This window comes from Erpetoichthys calabaricus, chromosome 11 (genome assembly GCF_900747795.2).
Source record: "Erpetoichthys calabaricus chromosome 11, fErpCal1.3, whole genome shotgun sequence".
NCBI classification, from domain to species: Eukaryota; Metazoa; Chordata; class Cladistia; order Polypteriformes; family Polypteridae; genus Erpetoichthys; species Erpetoichthys calabaricus.
In genome coordinates, this window is record NC_041404.2 from 118,273,687 (window position 1) to 118,301,440 (window position 27,754).

Sequence of the window (27,754 nt, forward strand, 5' to 3'; positions counted from 1 at the left end):
AACAGGTATAAACATGAATTTGAACCCCAGCCAGGGGAGAAACCCTCACAGAGATATAACAGATGTCACATGACAGGTGCCCTGGAGGATTCTGTGTAAAGTTACCAAGCCAGCTGACAAAGCAAACTTTAGAAAATGTCAGCACCTATGAGTAAACAAAGCATGCTGTCTCAGTAAAATGCAAAAATAGTTCAACTTATTAGGAACACCTTCTACATAAAAACTAACATTACATTTGAATTTCTTGGGTTAAAAATTCTTCTTCTTCTTCTTCTTCTTTTGGTTGCTCCCGTTAGGGGTTGCCACGGTGGATCATCTTCTTCCATATCTTTCTGTCCTCTGCAACTGGCTCTGTTATACCCATCACCTGCATGTCCTCTCTCACCACATCCATAAACCTCCTCTTAGGCCTTCCTCATTTCCTCTTACCTGGCAGCTCTATCTTTAACATCCTTCTCCCAATATACTCAACATCCAAACAAATATAAAAACAAACAAAAGAAATAGATAGATAGATAGATAGATAGATAGATAGATAGATAGATAGATAGATAGATAGATAGATAGATAGATAGATAGATAGATAGATAGATAGATAGATAGATAGATAGATAGATAGATAGATAGATAGATAGATAGATAGATAGATAGATACGTTATTAATCCCAAGGGGAAATTCACAATAGATAAATAGATAAATAGATGCATACTTGTAAAAATGACTCAGGATTTGCCGCCAAAATTAAAGAAAAACTATATTCACAACATCTGATTAGATGAGCTCCAATAACTGATATCATGAATTGCCTTCTAATATTGGTATATATCTGTCTTTTTAAGTTTTGTATGAGTTGCTGCCTTTTTTTATTGCTGTTTATTAGTCGTTTTTTTTCTTATAATTGTGCTTGGGGGCAGTGATGCCCTAAGTAGCCACAGCCTTGGCCTCTTCCATCTTCTGGGACATCCATAGCCATTAGCCAAGATAGACTAGCATGAATGAGTATATAAACAAAAAGGTATGGTGTAGAAAATGCAAAATGCATTTATTAAAACAATCTAAATTGTCCAAAATGGTAAAAACAGTGTCACTGTGAGGAAGTTAAAAACAATACATGTGCCCAATAAATTGATCCAAATTTAAAACCAACAATAAAACCAGAGACAGAATCAACCCTTTCTTCTTAATTCCACTGCTTCTTTCTCACTATCTTGTCTCACCCTGCTCACCACTCAGGCTTACTCCATAGGGCTGAGAAATCGGAGAATATGGTCCTTAATTGTCTCACCAAAGAGCCTGTATATTTGGTCACTATTCAAGGAGTGAATATAGAGGTGGTCCACTCCTACAAGTACTTGGGAGACCATATTAATGACAGGTTGGACTGGTCTTGAAGCAGAGAAGGAACTATATAAGAAAGGGCAGAACACATTTTTTTTCTTAGGAGACTGTGTTCCTTTAATGTGGGAAGTAACATACTTTATATCTTCTACAATTCTGTGATGGCCAGTGTGATTTTCTATACTGTGGTCTGCTGGGATTGTAACATCACTTCAAGAGAGATTCATAGAATCAAAAACCTAAGTAAAAAGGCAAGCACAGTTATAGGACGCACTCTGGACCCCTTGAAGGCCTAGTAAAGGAGAGGCTTAAAACCAAACTTAGTGCCATTATGAACAATGCTGCACATCCCCTCCATGACACACTAACACTGAGGACTTTCAGCCAACAAATTATTCAGCAGAAGTGTGTCAAGAAATGCAACTGGGGCTTCTTTATACCAACAACAATATGTCTGCGTAACGCCTCAATGTGACTGTGACAGGTAAGTCAGAACTTTTCTTAGTTCTTAGTGATTCTAGTGTGTTCAGACCAAAGCGTAAGTGTATATTTATTTATTTTATTTATTTATGTATTTGTTTACCTATGTATGTATGTATCCTGCGGTGGGCTGGCACCCTGCCCAGGATTAGTTCCTGCCTTGTGCCCTGTGTTGGCTGGGATTGGCTCTAGCAGACCCCCGTGACCCTGTGTTCGGATTCAGCGGGTTGGAAAATGGATGGATGGATGGATGTATGTATGTATTTATTTAAACAGCTTCCATAAAAAGACAAATATCCCCCTGGGGACAAATAAACTTTTATATGTATCCCCCCTCTCTGTCCCACTCTTGTGCAGTACACATTCTCCAGAGCTTCAGTGAGGGATGGTTGACCTAACTGGTCATCTGCACATGAATGCCTAATCAGTCCATACCTCCATTAAGTGCTCCTGCAAACACCCACACTTTCAACTTCTGAGCTGCACTATTTTTGAAACTTTCAGCACTTGCCCTGATCCACCACAGACCCCAGACATGCTTTACCACAGTGGCGCCACCAAGAACACCTTTTTTTTCCCAGAAAGTGCAATTTTGTGTTTGTTTATCATGGCCACAGCCATATTGTTTAATGTATTATGCACAATGATTGTTCATATAAGTGACAGCTTAGGGGCTCTGGTAATGGTCATTACCCTCTGAACCAGCTGTTGGCACTGTGGTGTAATGTCTTCTGTCTTCCTGAATGGAGGACTGACAACCACTCTACCTCTGATGTCATCTTGTTCTCAGTTCTTTTCTGAACTTGTGTCTGGAAAGATGTCTTTGCAAATTATTGCCTGCTGCATTATTGGACATCACTTCAAATTATAAGGGGTCATCAAGTTGGTGCCCCCACTCTTTAACTTTGTTGTGTCTACTTTTTATACATATAACATTGATTTACATCACTAAAGAAATCCAAACTGCTGATGCTTTTTATCTACCCAACACTGTTCATTGTTTGTTCACATGTCCGACTGGCTCATGCACAGTTAGTTAGCTGGAACTATAAAATTATCACTCAAGTTATAAAGCATGTAATAATATTAATAATATTAGAATCATACTGTAGGTTTCACATGGGTGAAAATAGATTTAAAGTTAAGATTATACAGGTAAAATAGTCTAAGTAAAGAGATATTTTAAAGGAGCAATTTAATAGTCAAGTACAACTACTTTAAGTTAAGGTCAGATGGAAACAGAGAATAAAAAAGAAAACTTCTCAGAGAAAATATACTTGTGAGGTTCATGGTCAGTAGAAAAATGCAAGCCAATACCTGACCTCTAGTAGACTAGCTGGGCATTCAGCTAACACAAGGGCTTTCTATAAGTCAAAGTTAATGCCTATGACTTTGGCAGAATGTGAAAGAAATCTGATGCTTGCTCTGTCACTGGTGACACAAAGGTTTCACATTCAATCTGAGGTGCTCTTCCAAGGTTAGCAGGTATAAATTGGTCTAAGTAGTAGAGATAGCAGCAACTACTGAAGGATATTGTCTAGAGAAGGAAAACTGGAATTATTTTCCATGATTGTTAAAACAATATGAGTAACCTCACCAGCAGCTCCAGTCTGACAAATTAGGTCTTCAGCCTTGATTTAAACATTGAGGTCAATGGGGCATCTCAAAATTATTCATGAGCTTGTGTGGCTCTACAGTTATTACCTTGTCCTCCTAATGTAATTATGGTGGGAATTTTAAGACCACTGCCCGCATAACATGATTGTGGCATATGCTGTGGTGTAAAGTCATTATCAATTTCAGTAAGTTAAAGAGGAGGCTAACCCAGGTTTGACTTTATAGGTGAAAATACTGATCAACTCTTAAATTAACTCTAATAAGAAACAAATTAAATTAAATTAGAACCAAGGTTACACTGTTTTACAAGTCAAGTGTCTTTATTTTCTCACCACCCATACACCATATTGTAGCATACAGTGGTACGAAATAACGTTCTCCGGGACTGTGGTGCAACATATACATAAACACAGGGCAAGTGCAAGTCAGTTAAAGAACTATACTATACTATACTATACTATACTATACTATACTATACTATACTATTAATAGATGAATAAATAATAAATAAAAGGAAAGTGAATAGACAGTAACTATTCCTTTCTAATTCCAATTCTGATTCTTGCTTCAGTACTCTGATGAGTAGCCACACTAAACATTTCATTAGTCAGTTCTACTTGATTCAAACCAAAGAATTAGCTTTTTATATTGTGCCTATTGAGACACTGTGATTATATTTCCAAGATGGCAGAAAGAGGTGGTGGCTGTAGGTTTAATGTGTTAAATGTAATATCCAAATTGTTGGTGTATTCAAAATTTCTATATATTTTTACACACAATCAAAAATTTCTTATGATTGTTTCTGTACAAAATGTGTTAATTTATTAATGTCAGAAAAGGAAAAGCACCATTCAGTTTTATTCATTAATACAGCTGAATGTGATCAGCATGCAAATAAAAATTGAAATTATGTTTAAGAATGGCATATCCTAATGACAACATAGTGAGAAAAAACAACTTTGTCTCAGCACTGAACCAACATATATACTTTCTAACAAGAATGACTGTGTATTGTCTATATTAATTACAAATATAAACACAAAATAATTGATTGCATAAGCTTTCACCCCTTCAAGTCAGTATTAAGTAGTTGCACCTTTGGCAGCCATGACAGCGTTGAGTCTATGTGCACAGGTCTCTATCAGTTTTGCACATCTGAAAATTGCAGTTTTTCCCAATTCTTCTTTCCAAAACTGCTTAAGCTTTGTCATGTTGCATATGGATTGTGGGTCAACAGCCTTTGTCAAGTCCAGCCACAAATTCTCAGTTTCATTGAGATCTGGACTCTGACTCAGCCACTCCAGGACATTGACATTGTTGCTTTAAACCAAATAAAAAACAAAACTTCTCCAAGGTGCAGTCATAGAATTTCTTGGATTTTTCTGGCTTCATTTTCCACTCTACCCTCACAGAAGTTCCAGGGCCTGCTTGACAGAAGCATCTCCATTGCTTGATTCTTCCACCACTATGATACATTGGTGTTTTTGAAAATGTATAGTGTTTGAATCATGCCAAACATGGCATTTAGTCTGATGGCCAAGAAGCTCCATTTTGGTCTCATCAGACTATAGAACCTACTTCCAGCTAATTTCAAAGACTTCCATGTATCTTCTCTCAAACTCTCGCATATTTTTTAATAGTAGCATTCTCATTGCTGGTCTCCTTTAAGGCTGTGACCAATGAACCACCCGGGCAAAAGTTGTTGTCTGTACAGTCTCTCCAGTCTAAGTCAATGTAGCTTGCGACTCCTTTAGAGTTCTCATAGGTTTCTTAGTGGCCTCCCTCTCTAGTCTTATTCTTGCATGATCATTCAGTTTTGGGGACCGTCTTCTCTGGCAGTTTTACAGCTGTACCAAACTATTTCCATTTCTTAAAGTTTGATTTAACTGGACTCCAAATAATATTTACTTTATTGCTGAACTGGCAGATACAAACAAAATACCTTATTCAGAAGGGGTTTGTCAGCAGCAGAAAGGCACACAGGTTGCAGCTGTCAAATGTGGTGGTCCAGCTCCCCTCTCCAGGTCAAAAGATTACAAAGTCCTCCTAATCAAGGGGGTTTAACAGCTCGAAGCAGCAACTGGAGCAGACGCAGGAGAGTGAGCCATTAGGTTGGCTGGGGCTCAGTCTTTTAAATGTTCTAAACCTCGTGCGAGAAGCATGTTGCACAGTAAGCCTGCAAGCCTACAGCTGATCCCACAAAGGGGACAGGAGTATGTTTGTTTCTCATTGAAATACTGTTTAAGAGGGAGTTTCTGAATGGTAGCTGTGTTTATTTTCCATAGGTTTACTGTTTAACAGAGAGACAGCTCACAGTTAAGAGTGTAAGAGCATGCAGCTGGCGGAGCTATGCTAGAGGAGAAATGGAGCAGGGGAGGTACTGAACTGCACATGAGTGACGGTCACCGCTGTTATGAGCAGCTAACCAGTGGTGCCACCGGTCACAATACATACTGTGTATTTATATATATATATATATATATATATATATATATATATATATATATATATATATGTATATTTTGTAGCAGATAGCCCGGCCACAGTCAGACACGACACCAATGTTCAAAACGCACGGGTTTATTTTTGAACTATTTACAACTGGTTCCACCCACTCACACACTGCTCCTCAGTCCTTTTCTCTCTTCGGCCACCTCCACTCCTCTCTCGCAAGCTCCATCTTCCTCCTGCCAACTCCGGCTCCTCAAAGGGAGTGAGGCAGCCCCTTTTATCATGCCCCAGATGTGCTCCAGGTGCTCGGTGATGGTCTTCCGACAGCACTTCCTGGTGTGGCGGAAGTTCTGTCCTTTAGGGCTCAAGAACCATCCAGGTGGCTCCTTGGTTAGGCCATGGACCCCCACAGGGCCCTTGATGGAAATCAGGGGGCTTCCCTCTTGCGCCCAGGGGAGATATTGCCCCTTTCCCGGTCCTTCCCTGATCCAGGTGTTCTGGTGGGGCAAGGTCCCTGGTCATCTGCCACAATATATATATATATATATATATATATATATATATATATATATATATATATATATATATATATATATATATATATATATATATATACAGTAATCCCTCGCTATATCGCGCTTCGCCTTTCGCGGCTTCACTCTATCGCGGATTTTATATGTAAGCATATTTAAATATATATCGCAGATTTTTTGCTGGTTCGCGGATTTCTGCGGACAATGGGTCTTTTAATTTCTGGCACATGCTTCCTCAGTTGGTTTGCCCAGTTGATTTCATACAAGGGATGCTATTGGCAGATGGCTGAGAAGCTACCCAACTTACTTTTCTCTCTCTCTTGCGCTGACTTTCTCTGATCCTGACGTAGGGGGATTGAGCAGGGCGGCTGTTCGCACACCTAGACGATACGGACGCTCGTCTAAAAATGCTGAAAGATTATCTTCACGTTGGTACCTTCTGTGCAGCTGCTTAGTGAAGCGACATGCTGCACGGTGCTTCGCATACTTAAAAGCTCGAAGGGCACGTATTGATTTTTGATTGTTTGTTTTTCTCTGTCTCTCTCTCTGCTCCTGACGGAGGGGGTGTGAGCTGCTGCCTTCATTGTAACTGCTTTGTGCCGCGGTGCTTCGCATACTTAAAAGCCAAACAGCCCTATTGATTTGTTTGCTTTCCTCTGTCTTTATGACAGTCTCTGCTCCTGATGCGCACTCCTTTGAAGAGGAAGATATGTTTGCATTCTTTTAATTGTGAGACGGAACTGTCATCTCTGTCTTGTTATGGAGCACAGTTTAAACTTTTGAAAAAGAGACAAATGTTTGTTTGCAGTGTTTGAATAACGTTCCTGTCTCTCTACATCCTCCTGTGTTTCTGTGCAAATCTGTGACCCAAGCATGACAATATAAAAATAACCATATAAACATATGGTTTCTACTTCGCAGATTTTCACCTTTCGCGGGGGGGTCTGGAACGCAACCCCCGCGATGGAGGAGGGATTACTGTATAGTGAAGTGTGAGTCCCTGTCTTGCACCCCAAAACACAAGGCTGAGTCTCAGTACTTTAGCAAAACCAGCTTTACTTCGCTTGAAACAGGAACAGCACGGTTATTTATGGTACTGGGATCTACCACTCTCCTATACACAAACACAGCAATCAGGCAGGGTCGTGACTAGGTTAATGGCCAAGTAATACTGTTCCCTGCATTTACAATATTCCTTGCAACACCCATGGATGGCAGGCACTCATAGTGCAAACCGCAATCTTTTAGGATATGTTTTCGCAGCAAGCTGCTTCGCGGGGAGCCTGCAGTTACCCCGGCAGCCGAGAAGCTGTCTTTCACAGAAGCAGCAATTGTGCTTCAGGATGCTCTTTGGCGTGTTGTCCCATTGGGAGGATCCCCAAAAGAGTTTCAAAGCCTTACTATATGTAGTAAGTATATAATACATATATATATATTCCCTCATATATATTGTCACACACACGCTTGGGAGACAACTTCAGGGCTTGAGAAATGGTAATTCTACCTTGGGTCGAAGGTTGGTGCCTATGACTCCGATGGGTGAACGAACATTGGCATCTGACATCACCTTTGAATTCCAGGTAACTCAGGCACTGGTGCTCGCCTCTTCTGCTCAACCACAATTTTGCTTCAGTCTTGTCTTGGACTCCCGCCTGAAAAGACAATCTCTTGACAATCTGTAAAGCCATTTTTTGTTTTTGCCAACAATTATACTATTGTTTCATTTACTAAATGTAATTTCATGTATGCCTCTCAGAGGCTCCTCCAAGGTAAGCAATACTCTGGGACATGAGGCAGTGCTGTCACTAACGGTATCGTTTCTCTATCCACAGCTTAGAGAAGCCATCCAATGAAGGCAATTGACTCAGTCCCTTCCTTCTAGGGGGCTATATAACAGATATGCTTCCAGAAGATGGTGTCTCATTTTGGAATTGGGCCAGCTGTAGGATGGAGATCTACCCTAATGAGAGACCACTCAATGCAGGCTACTTAAATTCCTTTGAGAGACACTGTGGTTTACAACGTTCTGTTCTTGTTAGGCGCCATTGAACACCTGTTTATTTTGTTTACTGCACTATTATTAAAAAGGGGTGACCCACTTGACACCCTAACATTTATTATCTCGACTTAGCTCATGCCTCGATTAACCACCATATATGTGCCAAGCATTTCAAACATTAATACATGTAAAAGGTGCTACGTAAAACAAAAAAATGTAACTACTATAGCAGCACCTCCACTGAAGGATGTTAAAATACTATTTAGGAGGGTGGAATGGTATTATGATTAAATTGTTATCAAAAAAAAAAGAAAAGAAACAAGAAAATACGACAACAGTACACTTTGAAACAACTGTTGATCCTTAATGAGGAGTACTTTTTAAAATGGTGAAAGCTTAACTGGAGCCAATTTAGTTATAAGCAGTCTCTGATTGTGCTTTATTTTTTGTTTATGAAATCACTTTATTGTGAGGCTAAATATAACTCACGTTCATTTGCTTTTATACCTTTAGGATTAAGGAGATTGCTGATTTTATGTCCACAAGATTCTGCAATTCTGTGGCCACAAGAGAGCAGATGGTAGCCCACAACTGAGCAGGGAGACAAAGACAGAGAACTCTGATACTGACTATTGGGCAGTGCTGTAATGGGAATATGCAAGCACAGGTTATTGTAGGACTGTATTTAAATTTAAATGTAAGGTAGCAAACTGAGGAATATCTCCAAAAAGCACAAACCTGGCAGTGTAGAAAGATAAAACTTTGAATTTTCTAGAAAGAGGAATAAGAAGACATAGAATCAACAATCTTCTTAATCCTAAAGGTATATAAGCAAATGGACTGGAGTTCTATTTAACCTCACAATAATGTATTTAAAAAAAAACTGAGGCACAATTGGATGCTGCTTATGGCTAAATGTCTTTAAAGTGCTAGGAAATATTTCCTCAGATAGAGATCTGTAGTAAGTCCAGTACTTTGAGGACCTTCAAATCCCCACTTGATATTTTGTAGTTGTTACAGTACATGAATAGTGATTGGTCAACTACTGTACGTCAGCGTTTCTCAACCTTTAAATATTTGCGACCCAAGTTTTCATAACAGTTTTAATCGCGCCCCCTAACGTTTTTTTGAAAGGAGCCCACTAATACCAATTTGTTCTTTTTTACTTAATGATATATCATAGATGCATATATTATTATACCTTCTTAACTTTTATTGACATTTATCTAACTCTATATTTATTTTTCTAGTATCAGAATGTAGTTTAAGTTAATTTGCTTTGGTTTCAATAGATGTATTTTCCATATTTTCGATTCTTGTTTTCTTTTTTTCACATCTTCGCGCCCCCCTTTTTGTTATTTCGCGCCCCCCTAGGGGGGCCCGTCCCACAGGTTGAGAACCACTGAACTACGTTTAGTTAAACATTCAAATGAGCAAATATATTGTTCTCATCAAAACTTTTCTTATGTTCTTAAGTTTGCTGTTTGCAACTCCACTTTGCTTCAAAGGCCTTTCCATTTCTCTTTTACTGTACAGTACCTTTTCATTCCTCAAACTGTGTCTCTTGATCCATCTTGTAAATTGATCACCTTTCAGTTCCATGCTTTTTCTATTCAACTCTCTCCATAAACCTCTTTCTGTCCTACTGGCCTCCACCTCTGTGTTAGCATACCATTTTTAAAAATATCCAATTATGTTTCAACAACCCAACACGCACAACCCCAATATGTTCATTGACTGTTTTTCGCAGTAATTATACTATAATGGAGTGTGAGGATTGAAGGTAATCCATTTCACTTTTCATTATATCATCTCCTTCAAGGGTTACTTATATTGCCCTTTTCATGAATAAAAAATTGATCACAAAAGAAAACAAGAACTCCTTTATTGCTTAATGAGCTGATGTCTAATAGACAGCATTTTAAGATGCTTTGATCTGGTAGAGTTAGCTAAAGCTCTTATATGTAATAAATTATTTACACCGGCAACCCTGGTTGAAGGATTAATCTGAGGTCTAATTATGGTCTATATATGCTGACCACAGTTTTTATATGCAGTTAATTTTTTGTAACAAGATATATATTCTCAGATGCTTCTTCACTAATATTATGTGTCAGTAACATGAAAAACTGTATCTGTGATAATAAACAGTTCATAGTTAAAGATATCTCAGTTGTGGCTTGGATGTTCTAAATCCATGGCAAAGCAGTGTTTTGTCATATTTTGTGATAAAATAGGTCCCCAAGCTGTATTCAAGAATTGAAGAGTATGATTTTAGCTGAAGTCAGGGCAGCTAACAATTTCCTGCAACAATGCAGCTGTCAGGAGTGGACTGGGGCTCTGCTGCTTAGCCCTTCTTGTCACAGGCATTCTACCTCAGACCCTCCTATTAGGCAATGTGTATTATGCAGCAGTCAGATGCCGGTGGGACTGGAGGTATAAAATTGGGAGTACAAGCTCTTGGGGTGCCTAAGCATTTGTACTTTGACATGTCACCTTTATAGAGCAATCTTATTTCCAGTGTGTTTTGTATCGACTAGAATACATGAATGAAAGGTAGGATAAATTTTTAAATCTCTTCAACAGGAACAACATGCTTAAGAACAGTGCAAGATTCAATGTACCGTGAGGGTTGCTTTTCAAGACAGAATCCTCAGGCAGGTAAACAGACCTTCTACCTTTCTTTGAATGCTATGGATGCACTTTTTTCATTTAAGTGGATTTTTGCCAAGATTCCCACCTTCAGTGGATTCTCTAGGACTAACCTTGATTTGCATTTTGACACCTCAAAGCTTTCAGACACATTTAACACTGAAGACGGTACAGAATTAACCAAGAGCAATAGTGGTCTATATACATGAAAATAAACAAATTGAGACATCCAGATAGCAGAATTAAACAAAATGCTACTCAGCTAAGACTAAACATTTACCCCAGTCGGCATTACAACCATTCGTAATGTAACTTAAAAGTTTTTCTAGGTCTTTCTGTCCATTATGTTTGAAATGATAAGCAAAAGTTATTTTCACCCCCAGTGCTCATCTTATTACAAAAGCATTGCCAAAATTTGAAGGTCAGTTGAGGACCCCTATTTGAAATAATAGTTTATGAAGTCTGTGTAAACAAAAAAATCCTTTTAAAAAGCCAATTTCTTGGCAGAGGGACATTTCTTTAATAGAACAAAATGGGCTTACTTAGAAAAGCAAACAACTATAAATGAAATCACTGTATACCAGTATAGAAATAGGAAGATTAGTTACAGAGGCTTCCACTATTATTGGCACCCCTTGTGAAAATTAGTAAGAAAGGTTAGAAAAAAAATCACTGTTTGCTGATGGACCATCATCTTGCAGTGAACAAATAAGAAACATCTGACTTTTAATTGAAACAAGGTCATTCAAATAAAAACAAAGTCCTCATCAAGAAATAAATATTTTTAACAAAAACATACCTGTATTTAATACTTTGTACCGTAGAACCTCCCTTTTCCAATTGTCTCACACGTGTGCATGGGAGGCAGCTAAAGGGTCTAAATGTGAGTAATTCCACGCCAGACCAGGGGGTGGCGGAGTGTGCTGACCTTTTCTCACACTTTACTGCAGACTGTTCATGTGAAATTCTGCCTGGCCCTGATGACGTCACTTCTGGTTCTGAACCCTTGGATGACGTCACTTCTGGTTCCAGACAGAATGACGTCACTTCTGGTTCTGAACCCTTGGATGACGTCACTTCTGGTGTAGAACCCATGGATTAAAAAACTTCCGGTTCTGGCTTTCTTGATCATGTCACGGCTGGGTCCGAGCCTATGGAAAAGGACCCTTCCACTTCCGGCCTTGATGACTTCATTTCCTTTTCTGGCCTTTAAAGCCTCCATATTTTACTAACCTCATCAGTTTTGTTTTGGACTCCGATCTGTGCACATCAATGCTGTCAATTTACCCTTTAAACCAGATAGATAGATAGATAGATAGATAGATAGATAGATAGATAGATAGATAGATAGATAGATAGATAGATAGATAGATAGATAGATAAATACTTTATTAATCCCAAGTGGAAATTCACATACTTCAGCAGCAGCAGCATATTGATAAAAACAATAAATTAAAGAGTGATAAAAATGCAGGTATAACAGACAATAACTTTGTATAATGTTAACGTTTACTCCCCCAGGTGGAACTGAAGAGTCGCATAGTATGGGGGAGGAATGATCTCCTCAGTCTGTCAGTGGAGCAGGGCAGTGACAGCAGTCTGTCGCTGAAGCTGCTCCTCTGTCTGGAGATGATACTGTTTAGTGGATGCAGTGGATTCTCCATGATTGACAGGAACCTGCTCAGCGCCCGTCGCTCTGCCACGGATGTCAAACTGTCCAGCTCCATGTCTAAAATAGAGCTTGCCTTCCTCACCAGTTTGTCCAGGCGTGAGGCGTCCTTCTTCTTTATGCTGCCTCCCCAGCACACCACTGTGTAGAAAAGGGTGCTCGCCACAACCATCTGATAGAACATCTGCAGCATCTTATTGCAGATGTTGAAGGACGCCAGCCTTCTAAGGAAGTATAGTCGGCTCTGTCCTCTCTTGCACAGAGCATCAGTATTGGCAGTCCAGTCCAATTTATCATCCAGCTGCACTCCCAGGTATTTATAGGTCTGCACCCTCTGCACACAGTCACCTCTGATAATATCGGGGTCCAGGAGGGGCCTGGGCCTCCTAAAATCCACCACCAGCTCCTTGGTTTTGCTGGTGTTCAGGTGTAAGTGGTTTGAGTTGCACCATTTAACAAAGTCCTTGATTAGGTTCCTATACTCCTCCTCCTGCCCACTCCTGATGCAGCCCACCATAGCAGTGTTGTCAGCGAACTTTTGCACGTGGCAGGACTCTGAGTTGTATTTGAAGTCTGATGTATATAGGCTGAACAGGACCGGAGAAAGTACCACCCCCTGCGGCGCTCCTGTGTTGCTGACCATAATGTTAGACCTGCAGTTCCTGAGACGCACATACTGAGGTCTGTCTGTAAGATAGTTCACAATCCATGCCACCAGGTATGAATCTACTCCCATCTCTGTCAGCTTGTCCCTAAGGAGCAGAGGTTGGATGGTGTTGAAGGCACTAGAGAAGTCCAGAAACATAATTCTTACAGCACCACTGCCTCTGTCCAAGTGGGAGAGGGATCGGTGTAGCATATAGATGATGGCATCTTCTGCTCCCACCTTCTCCTGGTATGCGAACTGCAGAGGGTCGAGGGTGTGACAGACCTGTGGCCTCAGGTGGTGAAGCAGCAGCCGCTCCATGGTTTTCATCACATGCTATGTCAGAGCGACAGGCCGGAAGTCATTCAGCTCACTAGGACGTGATACCTTTGGGACTGGGGTGATACAAGATGTTTTCCAAAGCCTCAGGTTGAAGATGCTCTGTAGAGTTCTCCCCAGCTCCAGCGCACAGGCCTTCAGCAGTCGGGGTGATACTCCATCTTGTCCCGCTGCTTTGCTGGCACGAAGTCTCCTCAGCTCTCTGCTTACCTGGGCTGCTGTAATTGTGGGTGGGGGGAAACTCTCTCCTATGCTGGTATCAGGAGAAGGATGGGTGGAGGGTGCAGTACTCTCAGGTGAGAGTGAGTTACGGAGGTCAAACCTGTTAAATAAGTTGTTCATGTGGTTTGCTCTCCCCATGTCTCTCTCGATGGTGGCACCCCACTTCGAGCTGCAGCCAGTGATGATCTTCATCCCATCCCACACTTCCTTCATGCTGTTGTTCTGCAAGTTCTGCTCCATCTTTCTCCTGTACTGCTCCTTCGCTGCCCTGAGCTGGACTCAGAGTTCCTTCTGCATGCGCTTGAGCTCATCCTGAACACCGCTTTTAAAAGCCCTTTTCTTCTGGTTCAAAAGGCCCTTGATGTCACTTGTAATCCATGGCTTGTTGTTAGCATAGCAGCATACTGTTCTTACTGGAACTACAATGTCCATACAGAAGTTGATGTAGTCAGTAGTGCAGTCAACAACCTCCTCAATGTTCTCACTATGTGATCCCTGCAGGATATCCCAGTCTGTAGTTCCAAAGCAGTCTCTCAGAGCCTGCTCTGCCTCAGGGGTCCACTTCCTGAATGAGCGTGTGGTTGTAGGTAGCTCCCTCACTCATGTTTTGTAGTGAGGCTGAAGCAGAACCAGGTTATGATCTGCTTTCCCAAGCGCAGGCAGCGGCGTGGCGCTGTATGTGTCTTTAATGTTTGCATACAGTAGGTCAATAGTCCTATTTCCCCGGGTTTTACAATCCACATACTGGGAGAAGGCAGGTAATGATTTGTCCAGCGTCACATGGTTAAAATCTCCAGCGATTAGCACATGCGCCTCAGAGTGCTGTGTTTGTAATTTAGCAACAGCGGAATGAATGATGTCACCCGCTATTTCCACGTTCACCCGAGGAGGGATGTAAACAGTAACAACAATGACATGTCCAAACTCTCTGGGCAAGTAATAGGGACACAGACTTGCAGCCAACAGTTTGGTGTCCCTGCAGCAAGTGGAGATTTTGACGTTTATATGTCCAGAGTTGCACCACCTTGTATTTACATAGAGAATGAGTCCTCCTCCTTTCTGCTTCCCGCAGGTATTTGCGTCTCTGTCCGCTCTAACTGTGCTAAACCCGGGTAGCTCCACGTTAGCATCAGGGATGCTAGTTGTTAGCCATGTTTCACAAAAACACAACAAACTGCATTCTCTGTAGGTCCTGACATTTTTCACCAGTGCAGCCAGTTCGTCGATCTTATTTGGTAGTGAGTTCACATTTCCCAGGATCCCAGAAGGCACCAAAGGCTTTCTCGAAAGATGTTTAGCTTATGACTCCTGTCTCTGGTTTTTGTGACACAATATAACAGCACGGAGTCTTTTCTTGTAACCTTTTATAAGGTTGAAGAATACAGAGGATGGCATCTGAGACCATTCTTCTTTACATAATCTCTCCAGATCATCCAGGGTCCTAGGCCTTCTCCTGCATACTCTCCTCTTCAGCTCACTCAGATTTTCAATAGGGTTCAGGTCAGGGGACTGAGATGGCCATGGCAGAACTTTGATTTTATGGTCAGTTAACCATTGCGGGGTTGATTTTGTCATGTGTTGCTGATCATTATCCTGCTGGAAGTTCCAATGACAACCTAGTTTTAGTTTCTTGATGGAGGCATCCAGGTTTTGATTTAAAATCTCCTGATATTTCATTAAGTCCATGATGCCATGTACCCATAACAATGTTACCAGTGCCTTTGGAGGAAAAACAGCACAACAACATCACAGAACCTCCACTGTATTTCACAGTTGGGACAAGGTTATTTTCATTATAACCATTCTTCTTTTTACACCAAACCCACTTTGCGTGTTTATTACCAAGAAGTTTTTGTTTCATCAGACCACAGAACACGGTTCCAGTCAAAGTTGTAGTATTCATGTTCTGAAATCTCCAGATGCTTACATTTGTGGATAACTGACAGAAAAGGCTTCTTTCTGGCATACCTTCCAAAACTGTTGGCATGGAGATGCCTTTTGATGGTAGTTCTGGAGACTTAATAACCCAGGATTTTACTTTTACTTGCATTTACCCAACAGTAATCCCCTGGAAATATTATTGCCTCTCTTATCATCCTTCTCACTATGGGGGTAAAATAAACTTGGGTTTCTCTCTCTTTTCTAGGCACGTTTGTCACAGTCTCTCTTTTCTAGGCACGTTTGTCACAGTTCCAGTTGATGATCACTTTTTATTATTGCCCTAACTGTAGAAATGGGCATTTTCAGGTGAATAGCTAAATTTTTTATAATCATTCCCTGAGTTATGAAGGACAACATATTTCTCCCTCATTTGGATTGAGTGTTCCAATTTTGTAATCCAGGCTAAATGTTTCCTGTTATTGTGATAGTCCTGGACAGCTGCAGCATACTTGTCAGTCTTGAATCCTGGACCACCAATAGTCATGCACAGAGATGCGCCAGGGCAATGAGGCCACTTAACAAGCAAGGGTATGCGCAAGTGCAAATAGTGATCTTATTTTACAATCCAGGGTTCAAAGTCCCAAGGTGCAAGCAGTGCAGAGCTTCATAAATAAATAAATAATCCAAATAAAATTCAGTGTTCAAGGTGAAGATTAAAATCAATAAATACTCCAATAAAGTATTTACAAATCCGAGGTTAAAATCGAAGTTAGATTCCAGTCATAAAAACCACAAGCCTCAGTGCCTCCTTTTCAATCCATATTCATATCTCTGCTGCTCATCCTACAGTTTTCTTGGTCTGCCACCATTCTGCCTTACCTCCAAATTTTACTTCTGTCCATTCTTTCTGCAACTGTCCACCACATCTTTCTTCATTATCTCCCCTGCTCACCATTCTCAGGTCCTAGCAGCCAGGCTTAGAGCACAGAACCTCTTGATCCTCCATGGGGCCACTGACCTCTTTGCCTTCCTCCCTCCATGCAGACTCATACTCCCACCACTTTGTCTCAGTCTTTCACTGCACTGTCGTGCTCAAACTCCTCTTTATCAACCTGTGGATGTGGCACCCTAATTAATATTTGTGAGGCAGCTGACTTAATTAAAAAATCAGCTTGTCTCTACAACAAACATCCCGCGTCTGTCAAGCTCCTGAGCCACCCACGCACGCAGAGAGATTGAGTTGCCCTGCTTTTTAAAAAACTGTTTCATCACAGTTATCCACATCCACATGACAACTTTTTACACAAGGGCACACTGTCCCAGTATCTGTAAAACAATGTGAAAAATAATAACTTCTAGGCTACCCTATAATTGAAATGAGAACTTCTAGCTCGAAGCACTAAGTGAACTATGGATGCCTTTAGATGTCTCAAAATGAAAACACTAGTGAATAATTCTTTAAGCTGCTGAAAATTTTAAAGTGCCTAAGACATCCACACAAAGGTTTGGAATGTCTTTAGTTGGATATGTAAAAAGGGAATATGATAAAGCTAAAAGTCTTTATAAATCTTTTGTAATAATTGGAATGTCCACAAAGTTTTGGATTTGTTTAAATGAAGACAGGAAATTCCATTTTGGAATAAGACTTTCTTTAGCAGTTTGGATTTTGTGCCCCAAAATCAAGACTAATGATTTATTAAACTTATCCTTTTCTAATTTTGCATATAAATTATTTTTATAAAAATGGGATGGAAATTCATGGACATGATTGTTGAGTTTCTATATTCAGCACCAATAAACAAACACCTACAGTAGGATATTCCTAATAATGTCATTTAAAATGGATAGAAATACTGCGGGTGTGACAGCCAAACCAGAAGGCATACTGGCTGTATGCAACTGTACTGCCCAATGGAGGCTTTTAAACACAGTTGTGCATTTGTCACCCTTCTGTATCATTATTGCAATGTACCCAGTCTTATCAATACAGTAGAACCAGTAATGGGAGCAAGTAATTGTTCTTTACCATAATTTTGTTCAGTTTCTAGAAATCAATACTGTTATTTGGAATCATCCTGTAGCGGCCGCTAGGGTGCTAAGATTCATACTGTCCAAAGAAGGTGGTTTGTTTAATTTACTACAGCGAACCCACAAACACACTCAGCCTTGACCCAGCAGGCATACATTCACACACAGAGACACCAATAAAGAGATTCAATGAATCAACAATTGGGATAATAGTAAAGATAATAAAATAAATATTAAATAAAGAAGGCAATTATTTTATTAAACAAACAACACATAAGCAAAAGCCCTACCCGACAGCGATAATTATTTACAACACTACATACATGAAACCATGAGAAACACCAGGCACTACTCAGTAAATAATTAACACACGATATAGTCCAAACACAGCCCAGTACAGCAGGTTCAGATGAATGTGGTGTGTGGAATGAAACCCCTCTGAATGAAATGTAAAGTTTTGTCCTACCAGGTTCCAATTGTAGCATGAAGACTTGGTGTGACTGGGAGTGTTCCCCAGATGAGGACGTATCCAACCAAGAGAAAATCACACAGACAAGCAGGTACAAGACAGCACATGCATGCAGATAGAAACTGTAATCCAGAGCGGGTGTAGTTGTAGTCACACAATAGTGTGTGAATAGTGCATAGAAAAAAATACACACAGATATACATGATATTCCCACAGTCTTTCTGGCTCCTTTTTAAAGAGACTGCTTAATTATCCTTCTTCCCAGCAAACCCTGAACCTTCTGAATCTGCCCAATGGTGTAATACTGCTAAGACTGATTGGAGTTGTAGGCAATTTAAGTTGTGCTGCTACAATTCTTTATCTTGAAAGAAAAAGCCAGCTTTGATCAAACTTCTGGACGGTCTAATAAGTCCATTTCCCTGACTTTGGTGTTATTGTCCATTTTTTGTATTCAAGATGGGATAAAGTGTATATTTTTCATTCTGACAGTGGTATTTCAGAAAACAAATCGGCAGCACAGTCATACGGGCAGTGGTCAGGTAATTCTAAACAAAACTTATCCAACTATTCAGAAAACAAGATGCAATCATTTTCAAAACACAAGAACTCTGAGTTTATTTGCAAAATAACAATCTTCATTAAAAAATGTAAATAAACTTGCACAGTAATCTACAGACACAAAATAAACTAGAAAGGCTTTTAATACTGAATATGAGGCTAACACCTACTATGCAACTGACTCTAAATAAAACCCAACTGGAACAGGATCTGGGAAGGGAGCCGGAGTATCGTTAAAGGATTCAGTGGCTTGTGCCTAATTAACAAATTATAATAACTGGCAAAGCGCACACTGAATTTCAAAGCATAGTAGGTGGGGTCAAGACTAAAAAAGACTAAAAAGAATGAGCTATGGATAGTGCCCAACATTCTGTAGATCATGACAGAAGCCACTTGTTACTGCTATTAGAACATGTCATTTAAAAATAGCAAAGTCCTCCTCCTCTCTTTCTACCAAACTTCAAAACTTGGAAAATAAAAAAGTTCACTTTGCCACAAACTCATTTTTTAAGAATTTTATTCAAATATCTAAACTGTTATTATACATTTGAAACTAGCCTATATTAACTTGCCATGATAGAAATAATGGTTTAAGGAAGCTCTGTTCTGCATCTTGTACTCATCTAATGCTACCTAATACAAACACTGGCTTTTTTAAGTTCTTATTATATATCCATAAGTGACTAATAGATGCACAATAGGTAGTTAGTGTTCTGAACTGTTGCAATTTCTGCTTTGCAGATTCTACGAAGACTTAACAAAGCATCTGTTAAGATCTTGTTACACAGCAGTAACTGCCTAATCCAGGGGTGGGCAATGTCTGTCCTGGAGAGCCGCAGTGGCTACAGGTTTTCATTCCAACCCATTTGCTTAATTAGAAACCAATCCTTGTCAATCTCAGACATTATTTAATTTTATGGCTTGTTAGTCTGCAATGTAAGGTTCTTATATTGTAGATTTTTTTTTTCCTTTCCTAGGATATCATTCAAATGATTTGAAGCCTAAAATGGATCATTTTTAGTCTATTGTGTTTTCTATTAAGTGGTTTATTAAATCAAACAATGCATGATGAACACACACAGATGTGAATTGGAACAAGCTAGAGGGACAAATGCTGGTTGTTTTGTCATTTACATCTTATTACTAATAAGGACCTACTAAATACAGTGAATGCAGCTGTTTACGATTGAAACAAGCAATTAAGAGTGGGGAACCTTAACAAGCAAGACCACTAAAATGAAGGATCAAAATGTCATTTAAGCAATAAGTGCTTCATCAGCAATAATTGACTTCTTATTAAGAAGGTGAGTTGGAACAAAAACCTGCAGCCACTGCGGCTCTCCAGGGCCGACACTGCCCACCCCTGGCCTACTCAATGCACCTAGGTAGCCACATTTCTAAAGTGTTATTCTTTCTATTTCCAGTTTGTTAAGATGGCAACTGGTTGAAAAGGAAATATTTAGTAATTTTGAAACTTAATCAGCAAGTGAATTAACATTTAGGAAAAACTTTAATACATCCATCCATCCATCCATTTTCCAACCCGCTGAATCCGAACACAGGGTCACGGGGGTCTGCTGGAGCCAATCCCAGCCAACACAGGGCACAAGGCAGGAAACAATCCTGGGCAGGGTGCCAACCCACCGCAGACTTTAATACAATTTAATCAAAATATTAAATTAAAAGCCAGGTACTCCAGAAAGTGTCTTTCTAACATTTACCCAGAAGGAAAGTGTGTACTACCCAGTTTTTACCTTCCAAACACAGCAGATGCAAGGTATCGTGTGTTTATCCATTTCCTGAACCTTCTTAGTCCCATTCAGTATTGCAGAAAGCTAAAACAGAGGCAGGTCAACTACTTAAACAAGAAGACCCATTAACAGCTAAAAAACATGGGCTCAAACCCTGCTGCTGACACTGTGTGACCTTGATCAAGTTACTTCAGCTGCCTAATTGGAAAAACAAAAGAAATATAGGCAATTGTATCTATCTCTGCTGTCACCTTGGATAAAGGCATCAGTCAAATAAATAAATGTACGTAAAAATATAAAACTTTAGTTGCAAGACAAACTTTCAGTTATTGTTACCCTTCAGGAACTGTGATCAGAAATTAGTTCCAGCCTTATATTTTACTTCTACATTCTGCTGATGCTGGGGTCTATGCTGAGGAATTAATCTGGGATTCAAATAAAGATGACATCCAAAATGTTTGGAACAAAGACACATTTTTCCTTGATTTACCCCTCTGCTCCACAGTTTACCATTACAAATTAAACAATTCATAAATGATTAAAGTGCACAGACTTTCATCTAAGAGTATTTGTGTAGATTTCAGTCACACTAGATAGAATTACAACCTTTCATACATGATCCCCCCATGTTTGGCACTGTATGTTAGCAGTAAGCTTTCAGTAGCAGCCTGCTAAAGAACATCATGCGCAACAGCTCTCCCACCAAAACATGGGCCCTATCACGCTATGCAGGAGCCAGCGTTTCTTCCATTTGATTCTTCTGAAAGTCACTTTAGTATGAATTCAATCAGAAATCAATAGAACAATATTCCAAAACCATTCTAGTCCTAAAAAAGCTTTCTTTAGTCTCACTGGTCAATGTATGCAGTTAAAATGTAATTTCTTTTTCTGTTTCCAATCATTTTGCCAAAAACACTTTTCAGAAGAGATGAAAAGTTCAGATTCAACATGTTGTTAAACATTTGTGGGAAATGTGGGTCTCTTACAGGGATGGATTTGAGGTGTGCATAAAGCAAGGACTGATCTTGAGGTTGAAGAGATGCTTACTTATTCACCCTTCTCTTCTTCATATAAACCTTGTATCAGCCGACTCACTCTCCCAAACTGGCAGCTACACCACCAACACCCGTGCTAAGGACATTAGACCCAACAAGCCATACTTTTTCCAAATAAACTTCCCCAATTGACGATCAAAAATAAGCCAAAAAACAAACAATATGCAAATAATAAAGTGAGTATATATTAATAAAAAAAGAAATGAAGAAACCATTTATATCACACCCCAACCAGCCCTGACATAATACTCAACCCCAAAAGCAACCGGCAGAATTTAATAATAAATAGGTGCACCAAAAAGTTAATATACAACATGAACCCTCCCTTGACCCCACGCTCAACATGAAATCAATGAGACACAAAGAAAATACAAAACACAAATAAAGTCCAGAAGATTTAACGGAAAATGGATAATGTTTGTGAATCTGGTTCACCTGGAAAAAATGTCCTACGGCAGTTATACAGATGAAAATGATGGCTTGCTCCTCTCCCCAAACAGCAAGTGGCAAGCAGAAAAAGGTGTGAATGATCTGGACCTCTGCTTTCTCCTGGCTCTGCAATGAATGGGATTTCTTTCTTTCTTTCTTTCTTTCTTTCTTTCTTTCTTTCTTTCTTTCTTTCTTTCTTTCTTTCTTTCTTTTTGACCCCCTGTTCAAATAGTGATGTCCCGGATGCAGGTGATGGGATTGACAGGACAAATTATTATGCGGGACCACGGTTCCACAGTGTTATCCTTCCCCATTTGTTTCCAGGGGAGCATATTTACATTGACACACAAACCATGTAAACAGGACAATGCTACATAAGACAGGACTCAGTACAAAATACATTTATGATGACATTAATCATGTAGCACCGCTACAACATGAGTCCCTAGAAAACCAGTGACATCTCCTCAAGCTGTGCCTCCACCCCTGCATCTTTAGGTCTACTGGCCATAAAAAAATTGAGGCTCAAGAATTCATTGTTATAAACTCCAGTCAAGGAAGAAAATGCTACAGGGTTGCCCTAAACCTTTGATTTTTCATTACAAAAAAAAACAAGCCCAGCTTTGTCATGCTTTATGTGCCTTATATACAACGGGTATAAAAGTCCACTCAAACTACTAGATCAAATAAATGTCCTCACTTTTCATAATGTCTCTCATTTGAACAGGGTACTAAACTGAGAAAGATGAAGCCATTGGCCGAAAAGTTTTTTACAGTATAAAAGACAGCCAGCAGCTCAGTAATGGAAGGATGGGGGAAAGCAGCATCTTTAGGGCACTGCCTCCCCCAAAACACTAGATTGACACTAGTTCCCCTGTTTTACAGTGGTGCCCCGGATTCTCACAGGGCACCATGGGACTTGGAGTTCTGTATCTCAGACCTGTTGGGTGCTGTGGGTACTGCCAGGGAGTGCTGTGAAAGAACCATGGGGCATAAAGTGTTCCACCTGACCAGGAAGTGCTGGCAGATCACGTGGGTGGAAGAGCAGAAGCACTTCTAGGTTGGACAATATAAAAGGACTAGACCGACCTCACAGGGATAAGCCAGAGTCGGATGGAAGGTGGACAAAGCTTGCAGAGAGGATGAAGAAGAAGAAGAAAGAAAGAAAGAAAGAAAGAAAGAAAGAAAGAAAGAAAGAAAGAAAGAAAGAAAGAAAGAAAGAAAGAAAGAAAGAAAGAAAGAAAGAAAGAATAACTGTGTGCTGTTTGACTTATTTACTTGTGGATGTGGTGCTGGGAGAAGCATTGTGAAGAGTTTCTCTGAATAAACAAGCTCTTGATGCTTTTAACTTGTGTCCTCAGTATCTGTATGTTGGGTCTGAGGAGTGCCCTCTAGTGTCCACACCAGTTATGGAAAATAGATGGTGCATCACAAACATTAACATTGTTTTTATGAATCCCATACCAAATGGCATATACCAGAGACATGCACATTCCATTTGTCATTTCCAAGAGATGGCTCATCACAAACATTTGTAGTAACAAAATGCATTGCATATGTCATTTAAACACATCACAAACATTAACACTGTTTTAACAAATCCATTACTAAATGGCATATAACAATATTGCAAACATTAATTCTGAGGTCCATGTTGATTACTTAGATATCAACCCAACTTAGATGGTAGCACAGCTAGTTCTGAAATAATGAAATAAGTAAGGATCAGACATATGAACAATTGTAGGCTTAATCTGTGAGCCCCAATTTTTACGAGAACTTCTTTTCTAATGACAGGGCTGCTTTATGTTCTCGGTTTATTTTCCTGGCTACTATGCCTCATACAAATTACATTCACAAAAAATGCTCACAGGTGTTCTTTGTTAGAAACAATTACCTTCAATCAGTGGGGTCACACAGATGATTGTTTTCTATCGGTCAGGTCAAAATGAGACGCCACCTTCCAAGAGTGTCTCCCCTTTATACTGGGAAGACCTGAAGGGACTGATCTTCTTTGGCTCTGTTGCCATCAAGGGACCATTTTTAGAGGCTGGTAGAGGATAAAGGAGACAACACTGTTAGCGACAGTGCCCGCTCATCCACCGGAGTGTTAAAATGTATCTTAGGTGAGCCTAGAAGTAACCCTCTTGCACACATCGGTGATGCAAAGAAAAAAGAAGTCAACAAAAGATAATAATCTAAAGTAACAACAAAAGCAACATTAAGAATGCCCTTATTCCCAGCCTCACTTCAAGCAGGGCCATCCTACCACTAGACACTGAAGGCCATCACAATCATAAAGACTCCTTCTTGGAGTAACAAGCACATCTGCCTGTCATAGGTGATCTTTGGAAAATTCGGTAGACTAAGACTGATTTAGTTATTTTATATTTTATCATATTTTATCCTTATTCATCAAAAGAGAATAATGTACAGTTCTTAAGCAAATTATTTAATTAATTTATGTATGGTATGAATTGTAAATTATCCTTATGCTTAATTGCAAAAGGCCTAAACTCAGAAAACACTTACATTTAAGCACATACATTTTCAGGTCAAAATACTCTCATTCTAAATGTTTCTCAAAGCAGTTGTTCCAAACTTGTAAGTTCTTAAACTATATAGGAAAGGGAATCTTTTAAATATTTGAAAAAGCCAACAACTTTATAAGACAAGGTACAGTGCCTTTCTTATGCCTTTTTTCTCGTCCAATATTTGACTATGGAGAGTCAGTTTGTGTTAGTCAAAATGCCAAACAAAATAAAGGTGATTGAAGAGAACAGAGGAATAAGTGAAGTACTATATAATGAAAAAGAGAAAAGAAAAGAAGTAGCAACTGACTTGGTGAATTGAAATGTGGAAGGAATCAATAAATAAACTGGTCCCTTTGCAGACCCACTGAGCCACCACATCTCACATTTAGGTAAGCAAACAAGTAAATAGAAACTCATGCTGCAATTTAAGATAAAGGCAGCAAATTGTATGTTTGGCTGCATTATTACTCACTTTGTGTATTTATCCTATACATTATAGCACAGAAACTTTCTGAATCAACACTTTCTTTCTTTTGAAATGGGTGCAACAGAGGTAGGCATGAAATTTGACTGGAGTGTTTAAGGGTTATATATAATAAATGAACAAGTAACATACAAAGTACTTTTACTCAACAAAACACTAAGAATGAAATGTGTAAACCAGAGTGCCCTAATCAGTGTCTTTTTTACACACTTGTACTCTGACATCTTTCACTGTACTCAGTTTGGTCTCTTGCATAAAGATACCACTAAACTATTAATCTTAGCGACTCTATGGTGTAATTCTATGTGCCATCGGATAACCTTTCCTCGATACTGTTCTGCTACCTTAACATCTCATGGATACCTGTAGTCACACTAAAAGGAAAAAATAACTCAAGCAAAATACATCATGGTAACACATGCTTATGTCTTTCTCAGTAAAAAAAAAAAAATCTGTCTTATAGGTGTTCAAATTAATCTTGAAAACCACCTTCATCACAGTCTTCACCCAAAAATACACCCAGGTACACAACCCTTAATTTGTTGCAATGGTGTATAAAAGGCTGTTTAACTATGGGACGAGCAATCAGGTCTCACTCCCCAAGTCTGCCAACAGAAACTAACATGACTCTTTCACATGCAGAATAAAGGAAATGTTCAGGTTTAACCATCCAAGAATTTATACAGATTTGTTTGTTCATAAATATCAGGAACAACTCAATAAATTCTGGTTGATAGCTTTCAGATATAAAATCCAAGAAAAGGGGGTTGGAATCCTGGATGTTGCCTAAACGCTTTAAAGCTACCTGATGTCACAGGTTGTTTTGTTTTGTTCTAAATGAAAATAGGCTGCTGAGCAGCAGAGGCATAGTGACAGGTCAGGTAATGCAGGCAACTGCCCAAGACCCTGAACTGGGAGGGGGACCCCAAGGGTGTCTGTTTACATGTACTAATTGCAACAACAAATCTTCAGGAACCCCTCTTAAAGCACAGCCTCGGCACACTACAATGACACAATCAGAAGCCCATCTCTGTTGTGAGATTGTTTGCAATGAATATTAATTTTTTAATTACGTTAAATGTAATCAGTGCCTTTTTCATAAACCATGAAGAGGATTTACATGTCTGGAAGCAAAAACTGGATTGATTCGGTTTGTTTAGACAATTCAGCCATTTCTGATTTGGCTTTAGTCAATCTATTCAATCCCTAGTGTAGTCAGTGCATGGCCAAAATCAGCCACAGAGTGAGTGGGCAACAGTGTGAAGGAGTGCAAGAAGTCAAAACTTAGTCCCTCATTTGTCCTGACCCCCCCATCACTGTTTCCCCCGGTGAGAGAATTTTTTTATCTTTAATGCTGATGCTGATTAAATCTTACTTGAGATCTACCATGTGCCATTAGCCCCAGCTCAGATTTCAAAAGAGCACAGTGCTCCAAGGTCTTTGGACCAGGAGGACATTGTGGCCGTATTTACTGTAGACCCAAAGCCCACAAAAAGTAATTTTGAATGTTATAGTATTACTGTTACGAGCCATTTTTTAAATATATACTAGATGTGGTTTTTAATTGTTTTTTAATTTTTAATTATTATGATGTGCAATTTCTATTATTGTTTATTACCATGTGTGCCATGCAGTTATTTGCATTTAACTTATATATATATATATATATATATATATATATATATATATATATATATATATATATATATATTTATATTGTGAACCTTGAACCCAGACACAGACAGACATGGACTCCACATGTTCCAAAACACACAATTAGGAGCAACAGTGCTCTTTTTCCCTGTCTCTTCTGCCGCCTCACATGCAAGCCCTGTCCTCTTCCACCTGACTCCGGCTCCTTAAATGGAGTGAGGCGGCCGCTTTTATAGCACACCCGGAAATACTCCAGGTGCCCTCCAATTAACGGGTGTGGCGGAAGTGCTGCATAGGCTTCAAGCTCCTCTTCTGGCAGCACATCCGATTGTTGCGAAAGTGCTGCAGATCACAGTTCTGGAGCTGTCTGGGTGCCCCCTGGTGGTGGCCACATCCTCCCATAAGGTTGAGCTTCCAAGATCTGTGGCCCTCATACAATCCAGGGAGGTTGCCCTTTTGCGTTCTGGGGAAGATATAGCCCCTCTCCCTTCCTGTCTCCAGGCAACCCGGTGGGGCAAGGTCCCGGACATCTATCACTATATATATATATATATATATATATATATATATATATATATATATATACTAGTCATTTAGTCCGTTACAATAACGGGCGCTAGAACAGTAGTACATAAACATTAGTAGGAACAGTCTATATTAAATGGCAAGGGACTTTGACCTCATTCTTTTTGTTGGTTGTATTTTTCTTTCTTTCAGCCTTTCTTTTGTTGATGTTCACTTGCTGAGCTGACCGTTCTTCGTGGGCTGCCGCCATATATTGTGTGTCTTTAATTTTCTGTGACAGTAATACTGTCTTGTATGGCTCTATTTAATAAGGGTGTGCACAAAAAGGCGAGCTTCAAAAGGGCGACCTCAATTGAGCGCTACGTGGTGGTGTGCTGGGAAGGCAGCATAAAGAAGAGGGACGCCTCATGCCTGGACAAACTGGTGAGGAAGGTAGGCTC